We start from the raw sequence: 16,205 nt of genomic DNA, 5'->3' as shown, positions 1-16,205 counted from the left end.
ATTTCCAAAAAATCCCCACCCCTTTCCTGGAAAACATAATAATCCACCCCTCGTTTAGCATATGATCAAGAGATAACCATAAAAATAGCCACCCATTGGGATGCCGAGGCGGGCAGATCATGAGGTCCGGAGATCAAGACCATCCTGGCTAACATGGTGAAACCCCATCTCCACTAAAAATACAAAAAAAAAAAGCCACCCAGCAGCTCTTGGGGCTGCTCCGCCTACGGAATAGTTAGTTATTCTTTTGTTTTTTTACTTCTCTAACAAACTTGCTTTCACTTTACTCTGGACTCACCCTAAATTCTTTATTGCATGAGATCCCAGGACCCTCTCTTGGGGTCTGGATCGGGACCCCCTTCCAGTGACAGTAATGGAAAGTCTAAAGTGTACTCAGAGGATAGTATTGCATTCATGCTGGTCTCCATGGCAGTCCTCACATGTCCTGTTGACTGTATGTATTTATTTTTGAGAGAAGGTCTCACCCTGTCACCCAGGCTGGAGTGCAGTGGCGCTGTCACGGCTCTCTGCAGCCTCGAACTCCTGGGCTCAAACGATCCTCCCACCTTAGCTTCCTGCGCATGTGCCACCACACCCTGTTAATTTTTTTTCTCTCTTTTTGGTAGAGACAGGGTCTCATGATGTTACCTAGGCTGGTCTCGAACTCTTGGGCTCAAGCGATCGGCCTCCCAAAGCACTGGGATTAATGGCATAAGCCACTGTTCCCCACCTTGACTGTATTTAAAAGAAAGCTTAAAGTCAAACATTGTGTTCACAGAAGGAGAAAAGTATACTTTACCAAGCTTGAGCATTTATACTTATCTACAAAATTGTTTGCAAATCAGTTAATACAAAAATGTGGCATTCTCTGGATTATCACATACTGGGTGGACACAAAGAATAGTTCTGTGCTGGCACTGGGGAACTGGGAACCAGAGGCCTGACCCTGACCCCCTTCACATATACACACACACACACACACTCACACACACACCAGCTTCCTCAGAATCTCAAGGCAGGTTGGGTGTGGTGGCTCACGTCTGTAATCCTAGCACTTAGGAAGGCCAAGGCAGACGGATTCCTTGAGCTCAGGAGTTCAAGACCAGCCTGGGCAACGTGCCAAAACCCCATCTCTACTAAAAATACAAAAATTAGCCAGGCATGGTGGTGTGCGTCTATAGTCCTAGCTACTCAGGAGGCTGAGGTGGGAGGATAGCCTGAGCCCAGGAGTTCAAGACTGCAGTGAGCCATGATCATGGCGCCACTGTACTCCAGCCTGGGTGACAGAGTAAGAAGACCCTGTCCCCCCAGCCGCCCTCAAAAAAAAAACAAAAAAAAAAACTCAAGGCAAATAGCACACCCAGGGTGATGCACGACATGGTGTCTACCCTTAGCTGAGCACGAGGGCAGGAAGAAACAGGGTCTGCCCTACCATTTGGCGTAAGCACAGCACTCCTGAGCATAGGAGGAGATGAAAGACAAACTCTTGACATAGCCAACCCCAGGCATGGGTGGAGAATGCCTCTCTTACAGATTCATTGTACTCTTCTAACCTTGCTCATTGTTTCAGGGGTGTCAGAAAACAGCGATGAGTATCATCGTCTCAGAGTCAGGGACTAGCGAAATCAGGACCATGTCAGGCGATACAATTTGGGTCCGGAAGAGAGGCTTGGCAAGAAAGGGGTTTTGGCCAAGGGAATAGGTATGTTTCTTACTTAGGCAGACACCATTTAGACAACCAGAGCACAATCATTCGTCACAGTGCTTAGCTGGGCGTGGAGACACACATCACTTCTGGCTGGGGGCATTTGTGAATGTATAAACATACCCACACATCTCATAAGAACCTCGTCCTCTTGCCAAATTGTCCTCCAGCCTCTAATGTTAGAAACAAGAGAGAGTTCAATGTTAGGCTAATTCTCTTTCCCTTTTAAGGAGATGCTCTTGCCCTTGGAAGCTTGCAACACTTCCTCTTTTTTATTTGTTTATTTATTTTTTTGAGATGGAGTTTCCCTCTTGTCGCCCAGCCTAGAGTGCAGTCGCATAATCTCGGCCCACTGCAACCTCCACCTCCCTGGTTCAAGTGATTCTCCTGCCTCAACCTCCCAAGTAGCTGGGATTACAGGTGCCCGCCACCATGCCCAGCTAATTTTTGTATTTTTAGTAGAGATGGGGTTTTGCCATGTTGGTCAGGCTGGTCTTGAACTCCTGACCTCAGGTGATCTGCCCACCTCGGCCTCCCAAAATTATAGGCCTGAGCCACCGCGCCCGGCCACATTTCCTCTTTCTCCTTCAGGAGTTTCACCAGGATAGGCCTAGACATCTGTCTTTTCAGAGGTAATCCTACCTGGGTGTGTGAGCCTTTCTCATCTGCAAATTCAATTCTCTTTTTCTCAAAGCGGGAAAATCTTTCCCACTGGCCGGTGAATGTGTCTGTCTTCTCCATCTTCCCTTCTGCTCTTTTTTCCCTTTGGGACCTATCCTCCAAGTCTCTTCTTTGTTTTATAACTTACATCTTCTAATTTTTTTTCCTATGTACCAATTATTTGGATTTCAACAAAGACCATTCTCTTTTCTCAAGTTGGCTAATGAAATTTTAAGCTTGGAAAATCATGAGATTTGGTTTTTCGTTTTTTTTTTTTTTTTTTTTGGTCCCAGAACATTATCTTTTAAAATGTTTTAATACAATCTCTTTGATCTGAAAAGGCTCTTATTATTTTGAAAGGACGCTTATTATTATTATTATTATTATTTTGAGATGGAATCTCGCTCTGTCACCCAGGCTGGAGTGCAATGGTGCAATCTTGGCTCACTGCAACCTCCGCCTCCTGGGTTCAAGCGATTCTCCTGCCTCACCCTCCTGAGTAGCTGGGATTATAGGTGTGCGCCACCATGCTCAGCTAATTTTTGTATTTTTAGTACAGACGAGGTTTCACCATGTTGGCCAGGCTGGTCTCAAACTCCTGACCTCAGGTGATTGGCCTGCCTCAGTCTCCCAAAGTGCTGGGATTCCAGGCGTGAGCCACTGCGCCTGGCAAGGACAGTTATTATTATTTGATTAAAGTTCCCATCTGGCCCTTTCCTCATTCTCCTTCAGTAGAGGGCAGTTCTGGGTGTCTCCCTTCCTTTGGTTGTGCAGTCCTCCCAAATTAGTCATTGTCTTTTAACCTGCTTACAGCTTTGTATTTCCCCAGAAATCAGGTCCAGCATCTAGAGTTTCTCAAGAAGTGATGTGATGGCCAGGCACGGTGGCTTATGCCTGTAATCTCTTTGGATGTCTGAGGCAGACAGATAGCTTGAACCCAGGAGTTTGAGACCAGTCTGGGCAACATGGCGAAACTCTATCTCTACAAAAACAAAAACAAAAAACTAGCCGAGTGTGGTGGTGCATACCTTAGTCCCAGCTACTCAAGAGGCTGAAGCAGGCCAGGCGCAGTGGCTCACGCCTGTAATCCCAGCACTTTGGGAGGCCGAGACGGGTGGATCACGAGGTCAGGAGATCGAGACCACCCTGGCTAACACAGTGAAACCCCGTCTCTACTAAAAAAAAAAATAGAAAAAATTAGCCGGGCAAGGTGGCGGGCGTCTGTAGTCCCAGCTCCTCCGGAGGCTGAGGCAGGAGAATGGCGTGAACCCAGGAGGCGGAGCTTGCAGTGAGCCGAGATCCGGCCACTGCACTCCAGCCTGGGCGACAGAGCGAGACTCCATCTAAAAAAAATAAAAACAAAAAGAGGCTGAAGCAGGAGGATGATTGAGCCTAAGAGGTCAAGGTTACAGTGAGCTGTGATGGCACCACTGTACTGCAGCCTGGGAGACAGAGTAAGAGCTTGATTCAGGAAAAAAAAAAAAAAAGAGAGAAGTGATATAAGAAATAATGGCTTCCATCTTTGTGGGTAAGGGATAAACAAACAGCACGTCATGAGATGCCTGCTGGAGCCCAGGAAAAAAATGCCACCACTCCTGGGGCTCCCTGGGTGTAAGCAGCAGCTCTACCCTAAAGACAGGGCCCAAGAACAACCTCACTACCTGTGAAGCTGCCCTCCAAGTCTTCCAAAATCTGAAGGTTTAAAACAATGACCATGTATCTGCTTATGATTTTATAGATCAGCGATTTGTGCTGGGATCAGCTTCTTTCTGCTCCAGCGTGGCGTTTCCTATGCAGCTGCCAACATTCAGCAGGTGGGTAAACAGACTCAGCCTCTTGTTAGGAGGAGTGATAAAGTCTCATTGCAAAGGGGTGTGCGTTCAATGCCAATGCCATCTTTGTCAGCAGTCCAACAGATCTGGTGACACCAGGTTTGCATGCAGAGTCCAGCTCTTACCCTGGCCGATGCCTGGCAGTGTAGTTCTTCCTCCACAAAGAGTCCAGTCTTTCTCAAGGCCTAGGTCTGTCCCCAGCACATCACTTTTCAATCTGCTCAGGACTGTATCAGCCAACGTTTGTATAGCACTTCCTGTTTCCAGAACTGCTGCAAGCACATTTAATGAGCACAGCAATCCTCATGAAGTTGGCACTATCATCATTTCTGTGCTATAGACGAGGAAACCGACGCATAGAGAGTCTAAGTAATTTCCCCTGGGTTCACACGGTGAACAAATAGAGCTGACATTGTTGGGCTTTGGAGTCCACTCTCTTAAGTGCTCTACTGCCGTTTGGCGTGTTTGAAGCTCAGAGATGTTCGAAGTGCTCTCTTCCTTGGCATTCCTCCCCTCTTCCTTTTTTATTCCAAGGGAACCCAGCTAAGGGATTCTTGGGGAACAATGGCTGTAGCAGATGTCCCTGACTCTCTCTGTCCCTACAACTGCCTCTCTGAAGTAAGACAGCAGCCAGGGAGGCAATCACACAGGACTTGGCAAGTACATCTGAGATCCAGGGCTCCCTGGGGAAAGGAGCAGGTGAGGACTTGCTTTGTTTTGGTGCTAAGGTGGGAGACTATCACTAGGGACCAGCAGCAGAAAGGAGAGCTTGCCTGGTCTTGCATTCTGGGGAAACTGTGCAGCCTCTGGGAGTTTCCCAAGAGGACTCAGTCAGAGTAGATTGGAGGCTGGGGAGGCATGCACAGTTTCAGAGTACCAGCTGGAGGTCACTGGGTGGCACTGCCCTCACCACACACCCATGCCTACACACACATACGATCTCAGTTATGTCCTCTGTTTCTTAATCCAGTTCTCAGTGCTTTCATAGAGTATAAAGTTGACTTCAAATAAGTGATCATGTGACCAGGCAGTTAGACTTGCATCCAAGATCTTGCCGCTGGAACTGTCCATTTGGGACAACACCATTGTATTGCTGCCACCAGGGATCTGCCACCAGCCCAGTGGACTCTTTTTTTTTTTTTTTTTTTTTTTGAGACGGAGTCTTGCTCTGTCACCCGGGCTGGAGTGCTGTGGCCGGATCTCAGCTCACTGCAAGCTCCGCCTCCCGGGTTCACCCCATTCTCCTGCCTCAGCCTCCCAAGTAGCTGGGACTACAGGCGCCGCCACCTCGCCCGGCTAGTTTTGTGTACTTTTTAGTAGAGATGGGGTTTCACCGTGTTAGCCAGGATGGTCTCGATCTCCTGACCTCGTGATCCGCCCGTCTCGGCCTCCCAAAGTGCTGGGATTACAGGCTTGAGCCACCGCGCCCGGCCCCCAGTGGACTCTTGATCTATCCATGCACAGTTGTAAAAAACTGTTTATCTTGGCCAGGCGCAGTGGCTCATGCCTGTAATCCCAGCAGTTTGGGAGGCAGAGGCGAGTGGATCACGAGATCAGGAGATTAAGACCATCCTGGCTAACACGATGAAACCCCATCTCTACTAAAAATAAAAAAAAAAAATTAGCCAGGCGCGGTGGTGGGAACCTGTAGTCTCAGCTACTCAGGAGGCTGAGGCAGGAGAATGGCGTGAACCCGCGAGGCGGAAGTTGTAGTGAGCCGACATTGTGCCACTGCACTCCAGCCTGGGTGACAGAGCAAGACTCTATCTCAAAAAAAAAGAAACTCTGTTTATCTCTGCATCTCTATATCAATCTCTCAAGATTCGAAGTCCCAGGAGCACCCAGGTGGCAGACTCTGCCCTGTGCTTGTGTTCTGGCTGCCACAAATAGGGAGGCCATCAGTCCTTCAGCTTCCCTGGCAGGAGGGGGACCCTTCCCTCTATGTATTCAACAATTGCAAACACTATCATGTTGTGCAACCATCACCACTGTCCATCTCCAGAACTGTTTCATCATGCATAACAGAAACTTTGTACTCATTAAACACTAGGCCAGGCACCGTAGCTCATGCCTGTAATCCCAGTACTTTGGGAAGCCGAGGCAGGTGGATCACTTGAGCACAGGAGTTCAAGACCAGCCTAGCCAACATGGTAAAACCTCGTCTCTACTAAAAATACGGCCGGGCGCGGTGGCTCAAGCCTGTAATCCCAGCACTTTGGGAGGCCGAGATGGGTGGATCACGAGGTCAGGAGATCGAGACCATCCTGGCTAACATGGTGAAACCCCGTCTCTACTAAAAATACAAAAACTAGCCGGGCGAGGTGGCGGGCACCTGTAGTCCCAGCTACTAGGGAGGCTGAGGCAGGAGAATGGCGTAAACCCAGGAGGCGGAGCTTGCAGTGAGCTGAGATCCGGCCACTGCACTCCAGTCCGGGCGACAGAGCGAGACTCCGCCTCAAAAAAAAAAAAAAAAAATACATAAAAATTAGCCAGGCATGGTGGTGTGCGCCTGTGGTCCCAGCTACTCCTTGCGAGACTGAGGTGGGGGGATAACTTGACTCTGGGAGGTTGAGGCTGCAGTGAGTTGTGGCCGTACCCCTGCACTTCAGCCTAGAGAACAACAGAGCAAGACTCCATCACTAAAAAATAAATAAATAAATAAATAAATAAATAAATAAATGATTTTTTTTTTTTTTGAGACGGAGTCTTACTCTGTCACCCAGGCTGGAGTGCGATGGCACGATCTTGGCTCACTGCAACCTCCACCTCCCTGGTTCAAGCGATTCTCCTGCCTCAACCTCCTGAGTAGCTGGGATTACAGGCACGCACCATCACACCCGGCTAATTTTTATATTTTTAGTAGACATGGGGTTTCACCATGTTGCTCAGGCTGGTCTTGAACTCCTGACCTTGTGATCCACCCACCTCGGCCTCCCAAAGTGCTGGGATTACAGGCATGAGCCACTGCACCCGGCCTAAAATACATAAATTTAAAAATGAATTTAGCAAGATCTCAAAACACAGATAATTACACAAACTATTGCATTTTGATATGTCAGCAACGAAAAAATAAAGAAATTAAATTTTAAAAACAAGGTTGTTTACAATACCATCAAAAAGCACCAAACAGAGGGCAGGTGCAGGTGCGGAATCTTTCCCATGGCCCCCCCGTTGGAGCCCGGTGAGCCGCACGAAGGGGAAGGTAGAATTAGAAGATCATGTGATATTGGAGTAGGGGGATTTATCTTGGTGACTTTGGGAAGCTGGTTTCATTGGAGGTATAATTATGCAAAGCAAAGAATCCAGGAAAGAATTGCCAGAGAAGGAATGAAAAATAAGATCTATGAAAGCACCCACCTTGATCCTGAAAGAAAACCAACAGCAACAGCAGCAATCAAACAATGTTGAGCACAGAAAACCAGACCCCCTGAAGTCAGCGTGAACGAAGCTCAGATCAACCACATAAGACATTTTATGTACAATAAGTTCTTAATAAAGTAAATAAAGTATGTTTAAGTTGAAAAAAAAAGGACCAAACGCCTAGGTATACATTTGCGGAAAAATGAGCACAATTGCATACTGAAAACTGAAATATTATTGAGAAATTAACCCAAATACATGGAACTATATATAATGTTTCTAGATATCCCATTTACCCAAATTAATCTATAATGTGATCCCAACCAAATCCCAACAGGATTTTTTGTAGAAATAACAAGCAGCTTCTAAAACATTTGGAAATGCAAAAGGCCAAGAATAGCCAAGGCAATACTGAAGAAATCCCACAAAGCCAGAGGCCTTACATCACCAGATATCCAGATGCTTACACAGCTACAGTAATTAAGGCAACGTGGTATTGCCACAATGATAGACTGACCCAAGGAAAGCAGTAGGGTCCAGACAAGATGAAGAAAACTAAGAGAACTGTCCCCAGAACTACCCTAAAAGAATAACTAAAGGAAGCTCTTCGAACAGGAAGGAAATGATAAAAGAAGAAAACATGGAACATGGGGAATAAAGAAAACAATGGAGCCGGGCATGGCGACTCACGCCTGTAATCCCGGAACTTTAGGAAGCCAAGGTGGGTGGATCACTTGAGGCCAAGAGTTCGAGACCAGCCTGACCAACATGGTGAAACCCCATCTCTACTAAAAATACAAAAATTATCCGGGTGTGGTGGTGCGCACCTGTAATCCCAGCTATTCGGAAGGTTGAGGCGGGAGAATCGCTTGAACTTGGGAGGCAGAGGTTACAGTAAGCTGAGATCATGCCACTGTACACCAGCCTGGGTGACAGAGTGAGACTCTGTCTCTCAAAAAACAAACAAACAACAAACAAAAACAGAATGCTAAAAGTAAAATAACCCACAGGAAGGCAGGAGAAAAAGGTGATGGTGGGGCAGGTGGAGGGTGGAAGGAAGAAATAGCAAGCCAAGCAAAGAGGAATGCAGAAGCAAGAATGGGGCGAGACAGCAACATGCACTTGTGGGGCCTACAAGACAGTAGGTGATGCTGTTGCAGAAAATATAAGGCAGGAATCTTACTAGAGCAGCAGGCGAAGTCCAGCTCACTGGGAGCCTTGAATGACAGGCATCAGAGCTCGGGCTTATTTTCTAGATGCTGGGCCTGAGGACAAAATTCAACTTGTGAATTCCCTGTGAGAATTTTGTTTTTCAAAATCAGTAGTCCCCAGCTACTCTCCTGCTATTTCATCTACACAGAGTCTGCCACTTCCAAATCTTCCAGCTGAGCCTTTGGCATTTACCTCCACACTTTGAAATTGCATGTGTGCATTGACAATTACATTTTAGATATCTACCGATGTCTCCCAGGGAAGATGAGGATCCGGCTCCCAGCTCTGCCCCACCCTCTCACACGTGCACATTTCCTTCTAGTGCATTTCCTACACGCATTTTTCCTCTGCTCTCACTCAACAACAATCAACACAGAAGACCTCTGTGACCAGATGTGTGCGGATCTCTCCCTGCTAACAAGCAAGCAATCAATTCTGCAGCGGACACCAGCTGGGTGTCCTCTAATTCAGTTCACTTCTGAGACCATCTGCCTGGAGACAGCATCAGACCAGGGGTTGAGGGCTCAGTCCCACAAGACTGCTCCCTCCCACTTCCAATTCCCATCGCAACCCCCAGCGGTTGTATTACCTGTGCTACTGACTAACCGGCTATAAACTTGGGTTCCCATGACTCACTCCTCAAGTTCAATTAAATTGCTAGAGCGGCTCACAGAGGCAGGAAACACTTAAGTTTACCAGTTTAATTGTAAAGGATATCACAATGGATACAGATGAAGAAACGCATAGGGCAAGGTATGGGGAAGGGACACTGAGCTTCCATGCCCTTCCTGGGCACCCCACCCTCCTGGAACTTCCACATGCTCCGCTATCCAGAAAACTCCCCAAACTCTGTCTTCTTGGGCCTTCTATGAAGGCTTCATTGGATAGGCACGATTGACAACCGTGTAGAAATGAGATTAAACAAAAATGGCTTGACCGGGCACAGTGGCTCACACCTGTAATCCCAGCACTTTGGGAGGCCAAAGCAGGTGGATCACCTGAGGTCAGGAGTTTGAGACTAGACTGGCCAACATGGTGAAACCCCATCTCTATTAAAAATACAAAAATAGCTGTGGGTGGTGGCACACACCTGTAATCTCAGCTGCTTGGGAGGCTGGGGCAGTAGAATTGCTTGAACCCAGGAGGCGGAGGTTGCAGTCAGTCAAGATCGTGCCACTGCACTCCAGCCTGGGCAACAGGAGGGAAACTCGGTCTCAAAAAAAAAATTAGTTTCTCATTTATGATAAAATAACGTTTTTTTTCAAAATGTTGACATTTTCAAGAAGTTAAAAAAAAAAGTCTTCTCATTAATGAGTATACAGAAAAAAATAAAAAAGAAACTTCTTAAACCCTGAAAAGCAGTAGGTTCTAACTGTGTGAATCACAAGTGCTAACAATCCATTTTCTGACTGACCTAGAATATCTGGTTCATATTCAAATTTAAGCCATCAACTGTATTTTCTTTTTCCAAACTCGGTTTCTACTCAGCTTCAACTCAATGCATAAATTTGTCTTTTTATAAACTCTTGAAATACAACTAAAACAATTTTCATCATTGCTTTTCTTCATAAAATAATTAATCATCTAAAAAAGGTTTTGATTGAAATGACAAAAACAGCCTCTGATACATAATTAGAACATCTAATACATTTTGATTCGGAACTTGCTTGACATTCATGCCAATTTCAGATACTGAGATTTTAGTAAAAATGTGTTTTTACAAAATGCTTACACATGGTTGTTTTAGAACATACAGTACTTGCACTTCTGATATCTTGGTTTTGCAAATCCGTAATCCATAGTTCATCTTGTGAAAAGCATGTATATATACTTTTAAAGCCTTTGATTGACGTTAAGGATAACCTTATAGTTTTAAAATATCTAATGAAGCATATTTCAGCTAAAAAGAAAAATTTACATTTTTATTAGGGAAAATTTCAAATATATACAAAAGTAGAGAGAATATTGTAATGAACCCTCATATGCCCATTATGCAGCCCCAACAATGATCCACTCACAGCCAATTCATTTCATCTGTGTCCCCAGCCACTCTCCACTTCCGGCCCAGACTTGGTTATTTTTAAAGAATCCCATATATCATATTCTTTTGTTTGTAAATATTCAGTATGTATTATTAACAATAAGAACACTTTTTAAAAATAACCACAATGCTACTATCACACATTTTCTTTCTTTCTTTTCTTTTGAGACGGAGTCTCACTCTGTCTCACAGGTTGGAGTGCCATGGTGTGATCTCGGCTCACTGCAACCTCCGCCTCCTAGGTTCAAGCGATTCTCCTGTCTCAGCCTCCTGAATAGCTGGGATTACAGGTACCTGCTAACACCCCAGGCTAAATTTTGTATTTTTAGTAGAAACGGGGTTTCGCCATATTGGCCAGGCTGGTCTCAAACTCCTGACTTCAGGTGATCTGCCTGCCTCGGCCTCCCAAAGTGCTGGGATGACAGGTGTGAACCACTGCACCCGGCCTCTTTCTTTTTTAAAATAGAGATGGAGTCTCACTAGGTTGCCCTCGCTGGTCTCAAGCTCCTCGGCTCAAGATATCATCTTGCCTCTGCCTCCCAAAGTGCTGGATTACAGTGTGAGCCACCACACCTAGCCACACATTTTAAAAGTTAACAATTCCTTAGATTTATCAAACATCCAGCTCAATTTTCCTGATTCAAAAAATAGAATTTTAAGATGACAAATCAATGAGGAAGTCAACATTAAATTAAAAACCATTGCAGCCGGGCACGGTGGCTCATACCTGTAATCACAACACTTTGGGAGGCCAAGGCAGGTGGATCACTTGAGGTCAGGAGTTCTGGACCAGCCTGGCCAACATGGTGAAACCTCATCTCTACTAAAAATACAAAAATTAGCCAGGTGAGGTGGCGGGCACCTGTAATCCCAGCTACTCTGGAGGCTGAGGCAGGAGAATCACTTGAGCCTGGAAGATGGAGGCTGCAGTGAGCCAAGAGTGTGCCACTTCACTCCAGCCTGGGCAACAGAGTGAGACTGTCTCAAAAAAAAAAAAAAAAATTGCAAAAGATGGACTTCCAGTATGAGAACGCTGCAGCCCCACTTTCCAGGGAAAGTGGACTCAAACCTGGTCAACATGGCGAAACCCCATCTCTACTAAAAATACAAAAATTAACCAGGTATGGTGGCACGTGCCTAGACACTTCTAAGTAAACAAAAAGAGGATTTATTGCTAGCAGACACACATTACAAGAAATATTAAAGGAATCTTCAGGCTGAAAGAAGATGGTAATTCAAATACACGAGACAAAAAAAAACCTCTAGTAAAAGAAATTCTGTAATTATAAAAAGCAGTACAATTTTATAATTATATATTATATAATTATATTTACATAAAGTCATCCTTTTTTTTTTTTTTTTTTTGAGATGGAGTCTCACTCTGTCGCCCAGGCTGGAGTGCAGTGGAAGTTCCGCCTCCCGGGTTTACACCATTCTCCTGCCTCAGCCTCCCGAGTAGCTGGGACTACAGACGCCCACCACCCCGCCCGGCTAGTTTTTTGTATTTTTTAGTAGAGACGGGGTTTCACCTTGTTAGCCAGGATGGTCTCGATCTCCTGACCTCGAGATCCGCCCGTCTCGGCCCCCCAAAGTGCTGGCATTACAGGCTTGAGCCACCACACCCGGCCAGTCATCCCTTATTATATACATGGGGGATTGGTTCCAGAACTGCCTGTGTAACCAAACCAAATCCACACATACTCAAGTCCCATAGTTAGCACTGAAAAACCCATGAAAAGTTGGCCCTCTGTGTATGCAAGACCCTGTCTGTGCGAAAATAAAATCAAAAATAAATTAGATGGGTAGAGTGGCGCATGCCTATACCCCTGGCTCCATGGGAGGCTAAAGGCAGGAGGATCACTTGAGCCCAGGAGTTTGAAGACTGCAGGAGCCAGCCGGGCATGTAATCCCAGCACTTTGCGAGGCCGAGGTAGGCAAATCATGAGGTCAGGAGATTGAGACCATCCTGACTAACATGGTGAAATCCCGTCTCTACTAAAAATACAAAAAATTAGCTGGGCGTGATGGCACACACCTGTGATCCCAGCTACTTGGGAGGCAGAGGCAGAGAATCGCTTGCACCCGGGAGGTGGAGGTTGCAGTGAGCTGAGGTCATGCCACTGCACTCCAGCTTGGGCAACAGAGTGACACTCTGTCTCAAAAAAAAAAAAAAAAAAAAAGACTGCAGGAGCCATGATTGCACCACTGCACTACAGCCTGGACAAGAGTGAGACTCTGACTTAAAAAAAATAATAGGCCGGGCGCGGTGGCTCAAGCCTGTAATCCCAGCACTTTGGGAGGCCGAGACGGGCTGATCACGAGGTCAGGAGATCGAGACCATCCTGGCTAACACGGTGAAACCCCGTCTCTACTAAAAATACAAAAACTAGCCGGGCGAGGTGGCGGGCGCCTGTAGTCCCAGCTACTCGGGAGGCTGAGGCAGGAGAATGGCGGGAACCCGGGAGGCGGAGCTTGCAGTGAGCTGAGATCTGGCCACTGCACTCCAGTCCGGGCGACAGAGCGAGACTCCGCCTCAAAAAAAAAAAAATAATAATAATAATAATAATAATAAGTGGCCGGGCGCGGTGGCTCAAGCCTGTAATCCCAGCACTTTGGGAGGCCGAGACGGGTGGATCACGAGGTCAGGAGATCGAGACCATCCTGGCTAACACGGTGAAACCCCATCTCTACTAAAAATACAAAAACTAGCCGGGCGAGGTGGCGGGCGCCTGTAGTCCCAGCTACTCGGGAGGCTGAGGCAGGAGAATGGCGTAAACCCGGGAGGCGGAGCTTGCAGTGAGCTGAGATCTGGCCACTGCACTCCAGTCCGGGCGACAGAGTGAGACTCCGCCTCAAAAAAAAAAAAATAATAATAATAAGTAAGAAAGAAAAAAGTAATGCAGGGCTCCAGGGCTGGTCTGTATACATAGCTGAACAGGTGTGCAGCTGATAGAGATCTGGGCCTCAGATGGAGACCAAGTCAGGAGTCACAAACAGAAAGCTAGTTGTTGAAACCATGAGAGCAAAGAGTTGCAAGCTGGAGTTACTGAGAGCTAAGTGTCAAATTCAGAGAGACAGATGCAGCAGAATTAGAACCGGAAAATGTGGACTCCCTTTGGAAGGATGATGGTTGCTAGTGACTTCAGTGGGTACAATTTCAATGGCATGGTAGGTAAGGAAGTCAGATGCAAAAAGAAGTGGAGACAGAATAGACTCTCTACCAAGAACTTGAACAAAAGAAAAAGATAATAGCTATGAAGGGGGCCAGCTCAACCGCATTTTTTGTTTGTTTTGCTTCGCTTTGCTTTTTAGGATGAGCTATTCGGGGCATATTCGAAGGCTGTGATAAGGACCTTGCAGAGGGCGCAGGCAGGGCTGCTGAAGCAAGAGCTGAAGAGTGGGAGGTCACAGTGAAGAGGCTGGCTGTCCCTAGGAGGAGGAGAGTCTGGAGCAATAAGGTGAGGGTGCATGGGCATGATCATGCTGTGAGCAGAGGGACTAACTGCCCTTTTGTTCTGGGCCCTTTTCAAGAATGTTGGTATAGGCAAGGTGCGGTGGCTCACGCCTGTAATCCCAGCACTTTGGGAGGCCGAGACGGACAGATCACGAGGTCAGGAGATCGAGACCATCCTGGCTAACATGGTGAAACCTGTCTCTACTAAAAATACAAAAAATTAGTCAGGTGTGGTGGCGGGTGCCTGTAGTCCCAGCTACTCAGGAGGCTGAGGCAGGAGAATGGCGTGAACCCAGGAAGTGGAGCTTGCAGTGTGCCGAGATTGTGCCATTGCACCCTAGCCTGGGTGACAGAGCAAGACTCTGTCAAAACAAAAAAAAAACAAACAAAAAAAGCTGGTATAGCAGACTGCCTTGGAAGATAAAGATAGTGCCTCCCTCTGGAGCAGAGGGCCCATTTCCTCACTGTCCAACATAATAAACATAATGTCTCCCTCTTGGACAAGGGCAGGTTTGCTTGCAGCCCATTATAAAAGATTGTGGTTCCCTTATCTCAGGGATTCTCAGCTGTCCTGCAATGGCATGGTAGGTAGGTTGTGTGTGCAACACCCACCTGCGCCTCTCTGTCTCACTCTCATGGGGCTTGAGGAATAAAGAGAAGTGACACAAACATGATGTCTATGTTGCTTGCTGCGCCATGAGTAATAAAGTCCTTCGTCTCTGATCCAGTAGTCTTGTGTCTTCTACCAGCATCCATAGAACTATGGCAGGCTCATTGGTTAGCTTGTAAGTAGAGCAAAATCTGCACAGTTCTTAACAAAAGATGACTTTGAACTTAAGGACATGGGAAGTTGAAGGTCACTCCTGATGGGCTCCATTTTCTCACAGGTATGGCTGGGAAAAGAGGAGGCTTGAGGAAAGAAGTAAGTTCTAGAATCATTGTTGAGCAGGAGAGAAGCTGGAGCTGAGCAAGGATAAGGAAATGGCTGATGTTGAGAGCCAGCTGAGGCCAAACTTGTGCTCCCAATTCACTCTGGAATGAGCTACCCCCTGCCCCCAACCCCCGCGGCACTTAGCCAGGCCGGGGGCAGGCAGCACAGGAGAGGCAGAGGCAAGAGTGAATCCAGGTCAGAGTTTTGCTGGGCAGAAAGCCAGGAACACAAGAGAATCTGGGTTACTGATGTGGGAGTAGCTCAGATTATAACCCAGGGAGTCCTGCCTAGATAGGAAAGAAAGCTGCTGAGAGAGGGTTGGCCCACTGGGAGAAAATGGAAGGATGGAGACCCTGGAGGTCCTATGAGGCTGAAGATGGGAGGAAGGAGAACTCCAGGTGGGTGGATAGCAGACTTTGGTGTGAGGGGAGTACTGCCATTTAAGACATTGGAGGTGGACCCGGATCATTAACACAGATGGGGCGGTTAACTCCCACACAGGAGGAGAGGACCCTCTCCCCAACCCTTAAGACTAGAGTCCTGAAGCCTGGTGCAGTGGCTCGCGCATGTAATTCCAGCAATTTGGGAGGCCTAGGTGGGCAGATCACCTGAGGTCAGGAGTTTGAGACCAGCCTGGCCAACATGGTGAAACCCCCGTCCCTACTAAAAATACAAAAAAATTAGCCAGGTGTGGTGGTGCACTCCTGCTGTAATCCCAGCTACTGGGGAGGCTGAGACAGGAGAATCACTTGAACCCGGGAGGTGGAGGTTACAGTGAGCTGAGATCACGCCACTGCACTCCAGCCTGGGTGACAGAGTGAGACTCTGTCTCAAAAAAAAAAAAAGACTGGAGTCCTGGCAGGGAGAGGTTGGGCTGTGGTGGGGGCCAAGTTTGTAAGTTTGTAGGTGGAAAGTTAAATAAATTACTAATGAATGATTCTCCTTTTCTCCATGAAGTAGAAGGTAAGGCACTTACTGAGAACAAGGGCTAGGAGGGGGATTTATGGGCA

General features: G+C 46.9%; 2 long non-coding RNA genes across 3 annotated transcripts in view; one reads left to right on the top strand and one right to left on the bottom strand.

Annotated features, from left to right (window-relative positions):
• The window catches only part of LOC117066732, a 110,417-nt gene that overhangs the window by 63,028 nt on the left and 31,184 nt on the right, over window positions 1–16,205 (bottom strand). The window lies entirely within an intron of this gene.
• LOC117066735 lies at window positions 2,182–9,806 on the top strand. Its single transcript, XR_004430480.1, has 3 exons — window positions 2,182–2,337; window positions 4,104–4,179; window positions 9,008–9,806. It is a non-coding gene; the product is annotated as an uncharacterized LOC117066735 (long non-coding RNA).

The sequence above is a fragment of the Trachypithecus francoisi genome, unplaced genomic scaffold (assembly GCF_009764315.1).
Source record: "Trachypithecus francoisi isolate TF-2019V2 unplaced genomic scaffold, Tfra_2.0 Lachesis_group20, whole genome shotgun sequence".
In the NCBI taxonomy this organism is placed as follows: domain Eukaryota; kingdom Metazoa; phylum Chordata; class Mammalia; order Primates; family Cercopithecidae; genus Trachypithecus; species Trachypithecus francoisi.
The sequence above is the reverse complement of the archived record's forward strand: the minus strand, read 5'-3'. Positions and strand labels throughout refer to the sequence as shown.